Source organism: Nasonia vitripennis, chromosome 5 (assembly GCF_009193385.2).
Source record: "Nasonia vitripennis strain AsymCx chromosome 5, Nvit_psr_1.1, whole genome shotgun sequence".
In the NCBI taxonomy this organism is placed as follows: Eukaryota; Metazoa; Arthropoda; class Insecta; order Hymenoptera; family Pteromalidae; genus Nasonia; species Nasonia vitripennis.
The window spans coordinates 26,245,359-26,259,915 of record NC_045761.1 but is presented as its reverse complement, the minus strand read 5'-3'; the positions used below and the strand labels follow the sequence as shown (position 1 = coordinate 26,259,915).

The 14,557-nt window shown below is 43.2% G+C and overlaps 1 protein-coding gene across 2 annotated transcripts in view; it reads right to left on the bottom strand.

Annotated features, from left to right (window-relative positions):
* LOC103316204 (serine proteinase stubble-like) overlaps positions 1 to 14,557 on the bottom strand; it is a 72,581-nt gene that overhangs the window by 50,942 nt on the left and 7,082 nt on the right. Inside the window, exon 1 of one of the 2 annotated variants that reach the window (XM_031930952.2) lies at positions 12,267 to 12,754. The exons of the other annotated variant lie outside the window; for it this stretch is intronic. The gene's annotated coding sequence lies outside the window, so the exon portion shown is untranslated. Of the gene's footprint in view, positions 1 to 12,266; positions 12,755 to 14,557 lie in introns of those variants that run through there. 2 annotated transcript variants of the gene reach the window in all.

Below are 14,557 nucleotides of genomic sequence, written 5' to 3'. Positions count from 1 at the left end.
ACAGAGCATCGTTGTATTATATATTATATAGGTGCCGCTTCATTTTTTTCAAGGTCGCTCGAGGAGAAATTTCATTCCTGCTATGTTGTTAGAATATGCCCCATCGATGGATTTTCGTCGTGGATGGGGGGAAGAAAAAATTTGTTAGTCTTTTCAAACTTTTCATCGAGATAAGGCACAGGTGGCTAATGCGAAAGGCAAACAGAGACGGTGTCGGAGTATCAGCCATTAAAATCGCCGAGTAGCGAGAGCTGCAGCGCGGAGAGGAGCGAGAGAGAGAGAGAGAGAGAGAGAGAGAGAGAGAGAAAAGAAACGGGCTAATGGCCGTGCATCATCGTGAATAATTAACGGAGCTCTCTGGGCTGCCAAGTGAAAAGAGCGCACTTTCTTCGATGGTGTGTGGAGAGGTTTTTTCTGCAGCTTGTTTTCCTAATTGCCGATGCGTCGTCTGTGCGCTGGGCTAACGTTGAGCGATAATTTCGTCTAAATTTTTTTTAGCGACTTCCGTGGCTTTTTCGTCTTGAAAAATAATTTTCAAACTATACCTTGTGCGAAATTTGCATATAGTTTGTTGTTTTATCGATTATATGGAGAGGTTTTTCTTCTGTCTCTACGAAAATCGAAGGCTTTCGAAGGAAAAAGTATTGTGAATAATCGACGATATCGATTAGTTGAGTCTTTTTAGAATTAATTCGAGTGTACTGTTTGCTAAGTTTGCGTAATTTTTGTGTACAGTCATGTCGCATATACGTGTCCTTTACTTTCTTGGCAAACAAGTTGACTTCTGTTGTTGAAACATTCATGTGGTGTAGTCAAGAGCTGAATTCAAAATATTTCTTTCGCCTTATTTGTCTGTTCAATCTAATTATGCAACACATCGAGTCAAAACCAAAAAATGCCTTTCACACTTCAACAAAGAATAACGAGCTGTCCCAAACGGTGGTAAGTATATACTAGTTTACTTCATATTATTACATACAGTAACGAACACTTTTCATGATGATTCAAATTCAAAGATGAACCTCGCCAAATTTTGCGTTCAGGATAAGAAAATCACAATTTTGTTAACTGATGCCATGGAAGAAGATTTGTTTGCTCCAAATTTATCAAGGTATAACTTTGCACTGATGAGCTTCTTTGGAAACGGGGTTTTGCAGAAGCACAAACGTTTACGCGACGTTTACGTCTTGGATGATTTTAACGTTCGTCAAGCGGTCTATCCGGTTACAACAGCCATTGTCGCGGTATCACGTGCTAATCGGCTCGAAAAAATACTAGAAGACCTGAAAGATTCAATCTGGTGGAATCACGAAGCAAAATTCATCATCGTTAATAGCGATGGCGTTGATAACTGTCAAATGGCTCATACTTTTCTTACCATTACTTGGAAATACAATATCATGTACATTTTGTACTTATGCACAAGTTCAAAAGGTAGTTTGCTCTATACTTTTAATCCTTTTACCGACTCGGCTCCGAAATGTTGGACTACAATTCAAAGCCAATCTTCAAATGAGCACTGGACACTGTTTGAGAGTTCATTGGATGCAATCACTCAATATTCCAGGCTCAATGGTGAGTAGAAACTAAAAAGATGCAGTTGCAAATACTATAATATTAAATTTCACATTATATTTCGTTTTTATTCCTACAGATAATGACACTTCATCCAGTACGTTATTTTTTGATAGAATACAAAATTTCAATGGCTACACTTTAAAAGTAGTTTTGCATAAAAGAGAAAAGATCAATCGCTATAATTCATCCAAATCAGGATACAATCGGTTCGGTGGAATGGAGTTCGATATAATATGTACAGCTCTGAGCCATCTAAACGCATCGCTTACTGTGAAATTCTCTGGAGTATCAAGTCTAATGGACGATGAACATAAATTACATGGAATGGCAAAGGATGTAATACAGGGTTCAGTAGACCTTGGGATGCACGAGTATATTCTACGCGATTTTTGGAAAGTACAAGCACATTCCTTTGACACCGTGTTTTTAAAATTTGTATCTGTAATCATACCAGTTTCTCACACTAGCGGACTAGCATCATCACTTACGTTCAAAGTATCAATTTCCTTGTTGATTATTTATGTATTGTTCATCCAGGCGCTCAGATACATATTAAAATTGTCAGCGTCATCGGCTGCTTTGGAATTCGTTCGAATCTTCAGCCAAAGCTCGACACTCAAGCAGCCCAGCACATTGATTCCAAGAGTACTACTGATCTTTTTTATCGTTGCTACTTTCACGTTTAGCTCGTACGTTCAAAGCTTGTTAAAAGCAATCAGTACCACTGACAATCAGTTTTACACTATTGATACGATAGATGATTTAATAAATTGCCGCTTACCAATTTTCGTGACTAGTCCTCATGGAAAACTAGCTTTGTTACAATCAGTTTCGCCAGAAAGATTCAATATTATCAGCGATATTAAAAGTTGCTTCGAGAAGCTTGTAAAAGGTGATCACATAGTTTGTGTTGATGAAGAAAAATTTATAGGCTACTATCTACATAAACATGATTGGATTCATGTATCGGTAGATAATTTGGTTGAAAGATCAAATACGTACATTTTCTCAGACGATTCACCTCTACTTCGGAAATTTAATGATATTTTGTTGAAAATGAGTGAAGGTGGATTCATAGCATTATTCGACGATCGCGAAAAAGAAAATAAACGTATTAAAGCAGTAAACGATGCTGAAAAGAAAGATGTGTTGGGGACTCTAAATTTAATACAGTTAAGCCCAATATTCTACATTTTAGCTACGAGTTGGTTTTTGGGAATCATTGTTTTCTGCTTTGAATTGCTATTTTGCAGTCAAATATACCATAAATGTGTAGTGATCTTTAGGCAAACAGTAAATTTTTCAATTTACAATAACTCTTATTGATGCAGTTGAATGTTTTCTGAAATCTAAAGGCTTGCAGCTAAAATCAATAGTTATAATTAATAGTAATAAGTTGGTGCTAAACTCAATAGTTTAGAAGGAGAGCCTTATAGACAATCGACATTATCGATTAGTTGTTCCTTTCTTGAGAATACAAACACTTTACTGTTTCTAACAATAATTGCATAGAGTATACGGTGTGCTAATTTCTCTTATTTTTGGTTATAGTCATGCTGCGCTTACGTGTCCTTTACTTTCTTGGCAAACAAGTTTACTTCAGTCTTCTGAACGTTTGCATGGTGTATTATGCTTGAAGAATCTTCTTCGTGCAATCTAAAGATGAATTTAAAATATTCGCTTTGCCTTATTTGTCTGTTAAATCTAATTATACAATACCTCGAGGCAAAACAAAAAAATGTATTTCACTCTTCAAAAAACAATAACGAGCTGTCCCAAACGGTGGTGAGTATCAATGATTTTATTCATAATAATTAAAATGCAAATGCAAACATTTTTCGTAATAATTACGAATTAAAGATGAATCTCGTCCGCTGTTGTCTTAATGAAAAGAAAATCACAATTTTGTTAATTGATGAAATGGATGAAGATTTCTTTGTTCCTAATTTATCAAGGAATAACTTTGCTTTTATAAGCTTCTTTGGTAACGAGATTTTGCAGAAACACAAACGTTTACGCGACGTTTACGTCTTAGATGATTTTAACGTTCGTCAAGCGGTCTATCCGGTTACAACAGCCATTGTCGAGGTATCGCGTGCTAATCGGCTCAAAAAAATACTAGAAGACCTGAAAAATTCAATCTGGTGGAATCACGATGCTAATTTCATTATCGTTAACAGCGATGGCATTGATAGTTGTCAGATGGCTCATACATTTCTTACGATTACTTGGACATACAAAATTATGTATGTTTTGTACTTATGCATGAGTTCGAAAGGTATTTTGCTGTATACTTTCAATCCTTTTACCGACTCAGCTCCCGATGGTTGGATCAAAATTCAAAACGAATCTTTAAATAACTACTGGACACTGTATGAGAATTCATTGGATGCAATCACTCAATATTCCCAGCTCAATGGTGAGTAACTACTTTAAAAAATGCACTTGCAAATAATCTAAAATTTAATTCACATTCAATCTATGCTTTTTGAATAGCTAATGCTACATTATCTAGAGAGTTATTTTTTGATAGAATAAAAAAATTCAATGGCTACAATGTAAAAGTTGTTTTCAAATTATGGGAAAATAAAATCAGTCGTTATGATAAATCAAAAACAGGGTATGAGCGCTACGACGGAATACCATTTAAAGTAATCTGTACAGTTTTGAGCCATCTAAATGCAACGCTTACTGTAAAATTCTCTAGTATACCAAATCTGCTTGTTAATAAAAAATTATACGGAATGGCTAGTGATGTAATAAAGGGTCCAGTAGACATACTGATGAACGAGTATATTCTACGCGATTTTTGGAAAGTACAAGCTCATTCTTTTGCCACTATGGCCTTAAAATTTGTATCGTACAAAATACAAATTTTACATGCCGACGGTCTGGCATCAGTATTTACATTCAGATTATGCGTTTTTTTGTTGATTATGTATATCGTGTTCGTTCAGATGCTTAGATACGTTTTAAAAGTGTCGACATCATCAGCTGCCTTAGAATTCGTTCGGATTTTCAGCCAAAGCTCGACGTTTAAGAAGCCACGCACATTGATTCCAAGAATACTACTAATCTTTTTCATTGTTGCTACTTTCACGTTTAGCTCGTACGTTCAAAGCTTGTTAAAAGCAATCAGTACCACTGACAATCAGTTTTCCACTATTGATGCGGTGGATGATTTATTGAAATGCCGTACACCAATTTTTACGTCTGAAAATCTTAAAGAACTGTTAAATTCGCTAGAAATACACGAACGAATCAATACTGTCGACGATATTAAAACCTGCTTTGACTGGCTTCGAAAAGGCGATCGAGTAGTTTGTCTACAAGAAGAAAGGTTTATAAGGTACTATTTACCAAAAAGTCATATGATTCATATTTCGACCGATAATTTAGTTGAAAAATCAAGTGGGTACGTATTCTCAGAGGATTCACCTCTACTAAAAAAATTCAATCACATTTTGGTGAAAATGAATGAAGCCGGTTTTATAAAGTATTTGTACACTCAAGAAGGGCACTTTCAAGATTTAAAAGAAAAACATGTTGAGAAGACAGATTCATCGAGTACCTTAAACCTTGTCTACTTGAGCCCAATATTCTATATTTTAGCTGCGAGTTGGTTCTTGGGAATCATTATTTTTAGCTTTGAATTGTTGATTCCTAAGATAGCCAAATTTATGTAGCTTACGTTCAATGTGCATAAAAGTGTGTTTCTGTGAAAAGTATATAAAGTTTTATCCGCACAACGGCTTACACTTTGAATGTTTTTAAATTCTAAACATAATCCAAGTTTTGCGCTGTACCATACCGAATAAACAATTTTACCGCAATAAAGCCGTCTATATTCTCTTTCCCAAACAAACAGCCTTACAATAATAATAATAATAACAATAATCATAACAAGAGGCCACTTAGAGTCAATGCTCCCTCGGCGCGTCACGAAAATTACAATCGCGCGGCTTTACAGCCCAAATGTATAATCCATCCTCTCTTCCTCTCTCCGCTGACTCTTCGTCATAAATGCCAACTGAAATTACAGAGCCGCGAGCGCAACAGCAGCCAGTCGTCGTATAACTGCATATATCCTCGCGCAACGGTCTTGTAAATTTTATGTATCAACATTTTGTCAGTCGGCTCGCGCGCGGAATCAAGGTCGCGAGAAACGCCGTATAATTACGCCGTAATAAAGATCTCCGCAGCGCAGCGTAGGATTTATTTTAATTAAAAGCCCTATACTCGGCCGCGATTTCGATCTCAATTACATCGCGCTCGATAGAGCCGATTTAGTGTCATTGCTGGCTCTGCGCGAATTCGAAGTAAGTATATATGCATGAGTTATAAAATTCCTTTATCGCTAATTGATAAGCGCAAAAAGCCGAACGTCAAGCAGCGAGCGGGATGACCGAAAATCCTTGCGGAGCAAAAAAGAATTTAATTAACCCGTCAATCCGCGCCAAAATACGTCTCGAGCCCGTGCAAACCGCATCAAACCGTAGCCAGCTACCATCAAAAAGAAGTAGAAGAAGAAGAGGCTGGCAGAAAAGAAACGTAAAACCGAAATTTAATAATCCCAGGGGGCCCGACCCTCGTCCGCGCTAATTATGCGAAATTGACGCTCTCAGGAGTTAAAGAGGCAGGCCGCCCTCTCTCTCTCTCTCTCTCGCTCACTCGCCTCAGCGCCGGGATGACTCGGCGCTAATGGCCGGATCCGCGGGTATTACACGTGTGTGTGTGTGTGTGTGTGTCTGTGCGTCGTGCAGTGCATTCACCGCACGAGGGAGGCTGACGCCGAGAGCGACGATTATACACCAGAGATGCGGAAAATTTCCCTGCGGTGTGAGAGAGAGGCTCCAGCTGTTTCGAAAAATTTGAATCGAAGATTTTTCAACCCGAGTCTTAATTAAGTCGGATCTCTCGTCGGCCGCATTATCCACCTCATCATTATCCCTCCGCGAGCCGATTTTCATCCCGCGAAATAAATTTCCGCCCACGAAGCTCGCGATACGTCTTCCCCTTAATTCAGCCCCCCCGGAAAATCACTTTTCCCTGCGCGCGAGCGTAAAGCCGGCATTTCTCATCCGACGAGAAGAAACCCCGCAGCGGATCCGTCTTATGCCCGCGATTTTTCGTCGTTACGCGTATACCTGCCCCGACGACCTTTATTAAGCTAAGCCGTAAACGAGTTATAAAGCCCGAGGATAGGGCTTTTGGCTATTAATTCTTTAGTGCGATACGTTGTTGCTGAAGATGCCGCGTCGTGAAATTTTTTCCAACGTCGTCTTTAAAATTGATAGTTCCAGGGGGTAAGTGCGGTATGAAATTCGGTAATTTTAACGCCGACGGTGTAAAGCTTTACGGCGGAAGGGATTATTGCTCCGTGCGGAACACGGCTCTGATAGGCTTTCGCTGCTCGAAGGGTGACGAAATCGAGGACACAGATTTTCATGAATGTTTGAAGAATACGTGCCGCTGAAAAAGCTCGAGCCCACGCGGTTACAATAGACTCGGCGTAAAAAAGCGTCATTAAAAACTTACAAACGCATTACGACCTGGCCTCGAGAATATTCCATAAATTCGAAAACAAAGCAGAGAGAGAGAGAGAAAATAGCCTTATAAAATAATAACAGCGCATATATTCGAACAGTTTCGTTCAGACACGTAAAAGCCCTCGAAGACGCGAATATTCACGGCTCCATAAAACGAGCTTTATCCGACCCTTTAATCCGCACTAACGGAGCCCTGTAAACACTCGAAGCTCATTTCCTCCCTTGAATTTCCAGAGATTCGCGTACATCAGTAGCTTCTAGAAGAAAAAGCTCGCTCTCGCGCATATTCATTCCCGGCCACACAACTGTATTATTGTAAACACACGGCCCTCTCTGCGCACTGCACATATATAATACCTCCGCTCGCGCGCGCGACTCATTAGGTATACGACTCGGTCCATTATCAAAATGAACTTTTATGCGTCCCGCGCGTGCGTATTAAATAAAATTTAATCAGCGCAGGTCCCGGCGCGGATTTCCAACTGTTTTTCTTTTGGCATAACTCAATTAAGCGTGTGTGTGTGTGTGTGTGTGTGTAAGCGCGCTTGATTAATTTTTTCGCAATTTACTCATGGGCGTGAAGCGAGCAGAGAGTTTTTGCAATTTCAGCGCGGATTGTATCGGAGAAAATGGAGGTTTGATATATGAAAGTCGAGAGCGCGCGCTGTGTGGATTAGAGGAAAAATTTAGAGAAACGTACGAGTCCGTGTCTCTTTCTCAGATGCTGTTGTTGATGCCACCGCGAGTGTGATTATGTGCTTCGATTCGGATTTTTTTTTTTTTTTTTTTTGCTAGAGGCGTGTAATTGAAACTCGAGTCCGCGTGCGCTGCGGTATTAAAAAGTAATCCTGCCCGAGTGAAAACTCGCTGTTTCTTCGATATTTTTTTATTAAATTCAAAACGTAGATATTTCTCATTCGACTCTAACGACTCGGGGTACTACCGGGTATACAACACTCAGCCCTTTCAGCCGCGACACACTATACCCCGGCAATTAGTTCCTCTCCTAATTAATCGAGTTAACTCTCGATATATCCTTTCCGATGAAACGACATACACCCCGGTCATGTGTGTAGACACGTTTTCTCTCGTACACCACAATACACACACACACACACACACATACACACGACCTAGAGAAAGTCGCACTATCGGGCGCTACACATCTCGGCTTTTCAAATTCCAGCGCAGCGGGCTTTTCGCGCCTTCGCAAGGACGCCGCAGCGAGCTTATCGCGCATCTTGTGTGTAGAGTGCATTAGTCGTGACGTTAGCTTTCACGAGAGAGAGAGAGAGATAGGGAGAGAGATTGGTTTATTGCGTAAAGGTATGGGTTACGGGGTGCTTTATTGGCTATTGTTCGGCTCGGATGAGTCTATTGAATGCGCTTCGGGATTTTTAGCTGTGTGTCGAAGCGTGATTTTATTGTGTGCCCTATTCAGCCCGCATATTTCGAGGAAAAAATTAAAGCTTCGACGCTTGTATTCCACGGAGGAGAGAGAGGGATATAATGCGTGTAAGCTTTTGTTCGGCGGATCGAGTGCAAAATGTTGCCGGGGCGAATTTGTAACCGAGTCTTCGTGTAACTCGATTTGCATAGAAGCTTCAATACTCGTTGGCGTTACGCAACTCGATATCGCTAAGCGTAAGCTCTCAGCTCTCTCAAAATTAATACGATTTTGAAATTATACACTTATTGTTTCGCCAGACTGGCTGAATTCTGTTGTCGAGTTTGAATAAATTATGATAAGCATATATTTCCAGCCTCAAAATCAAAACGGCAACTTAACGATCCCAAGGTCTCTCTCACACTCGCGCACTTAATAGCCATTCGCGCGAGTCACTGACCCAGAGAACCGCGAAACTATTCGGACTGCATATCAGCTCTCTCGCGCGGAGATAAAATATTTCGAAGGCCTTTATTCATCAGGCCGCGTAACACATACCGTTAAGCTCTCGGCAATTACGCGCCAGCATCTCTCTCTCTCTATCTCTCTGTATATACATGTATACACACGCGTAAGCGCTAATTGCCGGCGGCGAGTGAAATATTTTCGTCGAAATTCAGTTCACGCTCGTTCGACAAAATTCTCGAGCCGCGAGAAAAATTAATTAGCGCAGAGCCGTTGCAGTCTCGAGAGAGAGAGAGAGAGAGGAAAGAAATAAGGACGAGGAACTAGGCGACTCGAGCAAAGCGTCTAAATATTATTTATAGGTATCTCGTATCAATCAGCCAAACTACTCTTCCTCAGCTGAGAAAAGTGCGAAAGATAGCGAGCTTAACTGTAAACGCACTGATATCCCACGTCGAGGAGGCGCGAACCGCGAGTCATTAGACTTGCTGCAGGCGGCCCTCGGATTAAGCACGCGACTAATCAGTGAAAGTGCGGACGCGACTGTCGGTGTATACGACCCATTTCGAGAGAGCCTGGAGTGTGTGTGTGTGTGTGTGCGGTTGCACTTTCTTGCTTCGAATTTACGGAAGAGATGCTCTCGTATAATCCGCTTGATTTATTCGCACCGCGCCTGTAAATCTCGTTATACGCGCGGGGCGATTTTCGGACGCCCATGTGTTCTCCAGTATCGTCGTGATGCTGCAGAATATATACCCTCATACAGCTTGAGAATTTTTACAGCGAAGAGTAAACTAGAATCACGCTCCAGCGATTCTATTTCCAGACTCTCTTTTCCATTCAATTACGCGCAGCAACCATCCGGAAAATCGTCACGACGAAGACAATGCTCTCGAAATTTCAACAGCCTTAGATATACTTTTTCCTTCTCTCCCCCTCTGGCTTTATCGGCTATTTAGATTCTTCGCGGATATTTCCCTGGTTTTTTCTTTCAGCTTTAACGACTCGAGCCTTTCGTTACGAGCCGACGGGTTTATCGAGCGGAGCTTCGGGTTGAATTTTAAAGAGGCTGTTTAATCGACTCTCGACGCTTTGTGTGTGTGTGTGTGTGTGTGTGTTTGTGTATATATATAAATCGATTCCGAACAGCATTATCGCGCGAATTTACGGCGAGACGCATTACGCCCGAAAGCAAGTAGACTGCGAAGGAATCATTTCTCAAATCAGCGTCTACACGTCTCTGCGAACTAATGAACTTTCCTCGAGCGCTTTTCCTCTTCTCCTTTTCTTTCTGCCGAAGATCGCGAGCGCGTGTATTATATACACAATGAAACCACGATCTCACGGGACGCCTTTCTATTTCTATGCAGCGCAGAGGAAAAAAATGAGTAATTATTGTCGAACGCGCTTTTTTCTCTTTGGCTCTGTCTGTCGGTCTCGGTGTAATATCGCTCCACTTTTCTGGAAAATTGCCGCTAATGACACTGGATTTTCAAACACGCGGCGCTGCCCTTTGATCCGCGAACTTTCCCAACTCGAGCGATAATTATACGGGTGGACGAAAATTTTTGCCCTCGACTTTACGTACGGGTGATAATTACACTCAAATCGGCGTAATTAGAGTCGACGCGCGAGCTGATGGGACAAGTTATATAAAAAATCAATTTAAGCCCCACCGCTGCAGAGAAAGATATTAATATTAATTCCACTGCAAAGGATAGTAGCTGTGCAGTAAGCCTATCATCTGTAAAGCCAGTCAGCGGGGCGCATAATGAAAAGGTGGTCGCCGCCGCTGCCGAGAGAGCGCCTTATCGGGTATTACGCGAGGCGGAAGAGCGCGACGACTTATTAGCATCTCTCTCTCTCTCTCTCTCTCTCTCTCTCTCTCTCTTCGGCGACGACCTTTTCTCGAGATCGAGTCTGAGATTGCAGCTGACCCAGAGATCTCCGCGGCTTCTCGGTAAAAAGAAGGAGGAGTCGTCGCGGCGCGTAATGAGGCTCTCGGAGAAAAGTAGGCTTTTTCGTTTTGGCTCTGCTCTCTGTACGTGTACATTACGCGTGTACGGTTATAAGCTCCGGATGATTAGCTTCTTTTCAACAACGAGCCGTTATACAGCGCTTCGATTCGATGCAGCGCGAGATTGACACTTTTACCCGCTGCAGCATTAGTCGCCGTGTACATCGTACTCGACCAAATCTCGTACGCGCTCACGCGTGTGTGTGTGTGTGTGTGTGTGCGCGCGCGCTCCCGGTATGACCAGAGGCGAGCATACACGTCGCGGCTCTATTCTCCATTAGGAGCAAAGTGGGTTACGTTTTCTTTTGTCTCCTCTCCGCGAGCGCGCACTCCAGTCACCCACTTCTGGCGCGACACGCTCGTTGCGCCTGCTGCTGCAGCGCCGACATGATTTACGAGCCGCGCGAGCGGCCAACGATCGATATAATCGATGGGTATCGATTGATTTTATCGCGCCTCGAGATCGCGAGAAGATTGCCTAAGCTAAGATCTCTGGCTTTGCATATTTATACACGGTTCAGCTGCTAAGGGGATTTCTGGGGGGACTTTTTTTCCGGGATTTCGATGATTCGTGAGTGTTGCGTTGCCTTTTTTGTCGAGTTTCTTGCTCCGTATTCGAAAACGAGAGAGAGACCGGTCGGATAATGCTCTTTTGGGCCTGAAAAGTCGATGTTTCGAAGGAGGGACACTCTGATGACACGTTATTACGGCCCGCGACCTAGTAAACCTGTCAAGCAGCAGCGGCTACGTTTTGATTGGTATAATAAAGAATCGATAGAGCCTCGATCGAGTTGAAAATTAATAATAGCCATTCGCCGAATTAGCCATCCATTAAACCCCGATTTTCCCCGAGAATCCCGTCCTCAACCACACCTGCGCCACTGCGAGCATTAATCACACACACACACATCTCTCTCGGGAAAATTAGAAATTATCGAATTGGAATAGGTCTGTTTCGTAACACACACGGAGCTAGCCTCAAACTGGAACGATATCGAAGAAACTATCCTTGCGATACGAGTTTCCGCTTTCCAAACCCCGAGAGAGCACAGCTTAGCGCTCTTGGTTATTTTACGGAGTATTAAATCGCACTCTCTCGCGATGTAACTAGATGACAATGAACGATACACCGAGCGATGCCATAAAGAGATAGATAATGCGAGAGGCGCAACGTTATTTAGGTTAATAAATCGAGCGAGCTTCGCCTATGAGAATTCGGTATTTAGAATAAGCGCGAGGAATTTTCCGACCCCCAAGGTGTGGGACTCACCGAATTGGGATGAAGTCGATGCTGCTGTTGGTGGCCCTGATGGTTTCCTCGATCCTCAGCCCGACCGCATGATCCGTGCACTTTTGACGACTGCTGCACTTCACACCTTCGTAGCCGGCTAAGAGTACACTTTCGATCGACTTTTATTTTTACTTCTGATAAAAATCCAGTACCGGTAGAAAAATCGGTAAGCTCACTATACCGATCTCCGGCGTCGAGCGCGACGATCGGCAGAAATCTTCTCGTCCGCCGAAAATATCCGCGGTGAAAAATCGAAGAATCGATAAGCGAAGTAAATAGATCGGTAAGGAGCAGACTGCGAGAGTGCGCGCAGCGGGCGTCCTGCGCTCGCGGCCGAGTATCGTGTCGAACTGGCTCGTTCGCAGGACCCGTTCGCAGCCAAGCCGTTTCTCCCGGTAGTCCGTCTCTCGCTCTCTCTTTCTCTCTCTCTCTCTCTCTCTCTCTCTCTCTCTCTCTCTCTCTCTCTCGGATGCACACGACGACTCAGCACTGCACACGCATTCGTGCACGCACGTTGCTCTGCCGGCGTGTACTGCGGCGCTCTGTCTCCGAGGCGGCTACCAGAGGTACGGGTATACGAGATTTCGCGGTGAGAGGTGTAGGCTCTCGCTTGGAGGGGGGTAATGTCGAGGAGGAGGCGATCGGGGGTATGTCAGACTGCTGCGGGTTATCGAGAGCTTTTTGGGAAGTGCAGGCTTGTTTCTAAGTGTGACGAGTTGTATTCGAGAGTGAAAATATACCGTTTGGACGCTAAGCTTCGTATAACGCATCATACGGGTAGCAGAGTTTGTACAACGTAACTGTTGCTTCTTTTTCAAAGATAAAAATGTGTTTGCGCTGGAATGAGTTAACTTTTATACGGTACATTTTTTTGAAAAATTATTCATACGCCACAAAGCGATAATTCATCATTTCCACCGATCAAACCAACCGCGTACATCGTCACCAAGTACACGATTACCGACGAATCAATTTCCCACACATAGGATTGCGCGGAAAACTGACCGGTAAGTCCCCGCGCGACGACAACGACGACGACGAAGTGGGTCGCCGCGAGAGCTAGACGGGGCCGTCGGCCTCCTCCTCCTCTTTTCTCCCGCGAGTCGTGCACCAGTGACTTGGTCTCTCCTCGCTTGATGCGCTCTTCTTTTTTTTTTGTTGCATTTTCGAACACTTACAGGGATGACGATGACTTTTCGGAGCTTTCGCTGGCATCAGGCGTCGCTAAGATTAATTCCTAACAATTCTCGACTCTTTACGGCTCTCTTGGGAGGAAAAAAGAGCAGCGCGGGAAGACGGAGCCGAAGTAGATTACGGAGTAAGTGGTTTTTCCTCGTTTGACGGTAACTGCTTGGGGATGTCCAAATAAAAGCGGTAGAGATAGAGGAAAGAAATTTTGCGCTTATACGTACTGCGCTGACTCGGGACATCTCATTTTCTTTTACTCTCGTTTCTTCCAATTTTTTAGAGGGAAACGAAATATCAACTCATCATAACCGAGGACGATAAAGATGACTCATCCCCCATCACTTCCGAATTTTACGCAGACATTAACAAGGCTCGCCGTCGGTGAGTCAGCCGCCGCATTAGTCCGGGCAAGGAGTAAGAGGCGAAAAACGCCAGGTATTATATCGATGACCGTACGATCCTCCCTCTGACGAATGCTCTCGAGCATTTCCGACGAAAGCAGCGAGGGCCCAACTCAGCGGGTCGCGGTTTCGCAGGGCCCTTCTCGAATTTCACGCGCCAGCATAAGAAACAGCAATTTTTTACAATCTACGCTCGGTAAAATAACGAAGATTTATCGATCGACTTTCGGATAGTTAGGCACTGCTATCTCGAGCCGATAGCAGATTGAAACGCCAAAGTTCGAAAAGAGCAGTTGATTAAAGCGGCGCTTTGCGCTCTTCCCCAAATATATATACTTATACTTTCGCGTGTGTGCCTCTTGCCGGAGTAAGATCGCGTGCAACTCGAGCCAGGCACGCGATCCTATATACGCACGTATGGCCGTTTTATTCCCGAAGCGATGCGCCGATTTCGTCGGATCGGCCGCTTGGAAATCGATATCGCGACGCGGTGTCGGGTTACACCGGCTTTTTGGATTGCCCAGAGGTCTTTGGAATTGGCTGGCGGTTTCTTGGGAGATAGCGGGGGTGTTGGGATATTTGTAGATTTGTTTTCGGGTGTTGGTAATATTTTATTTTCAGCTTTGTTGCTCGTCGCTATAAACCTGTAAAAGGTATACATTTACAAGGCGACAAGTTGGT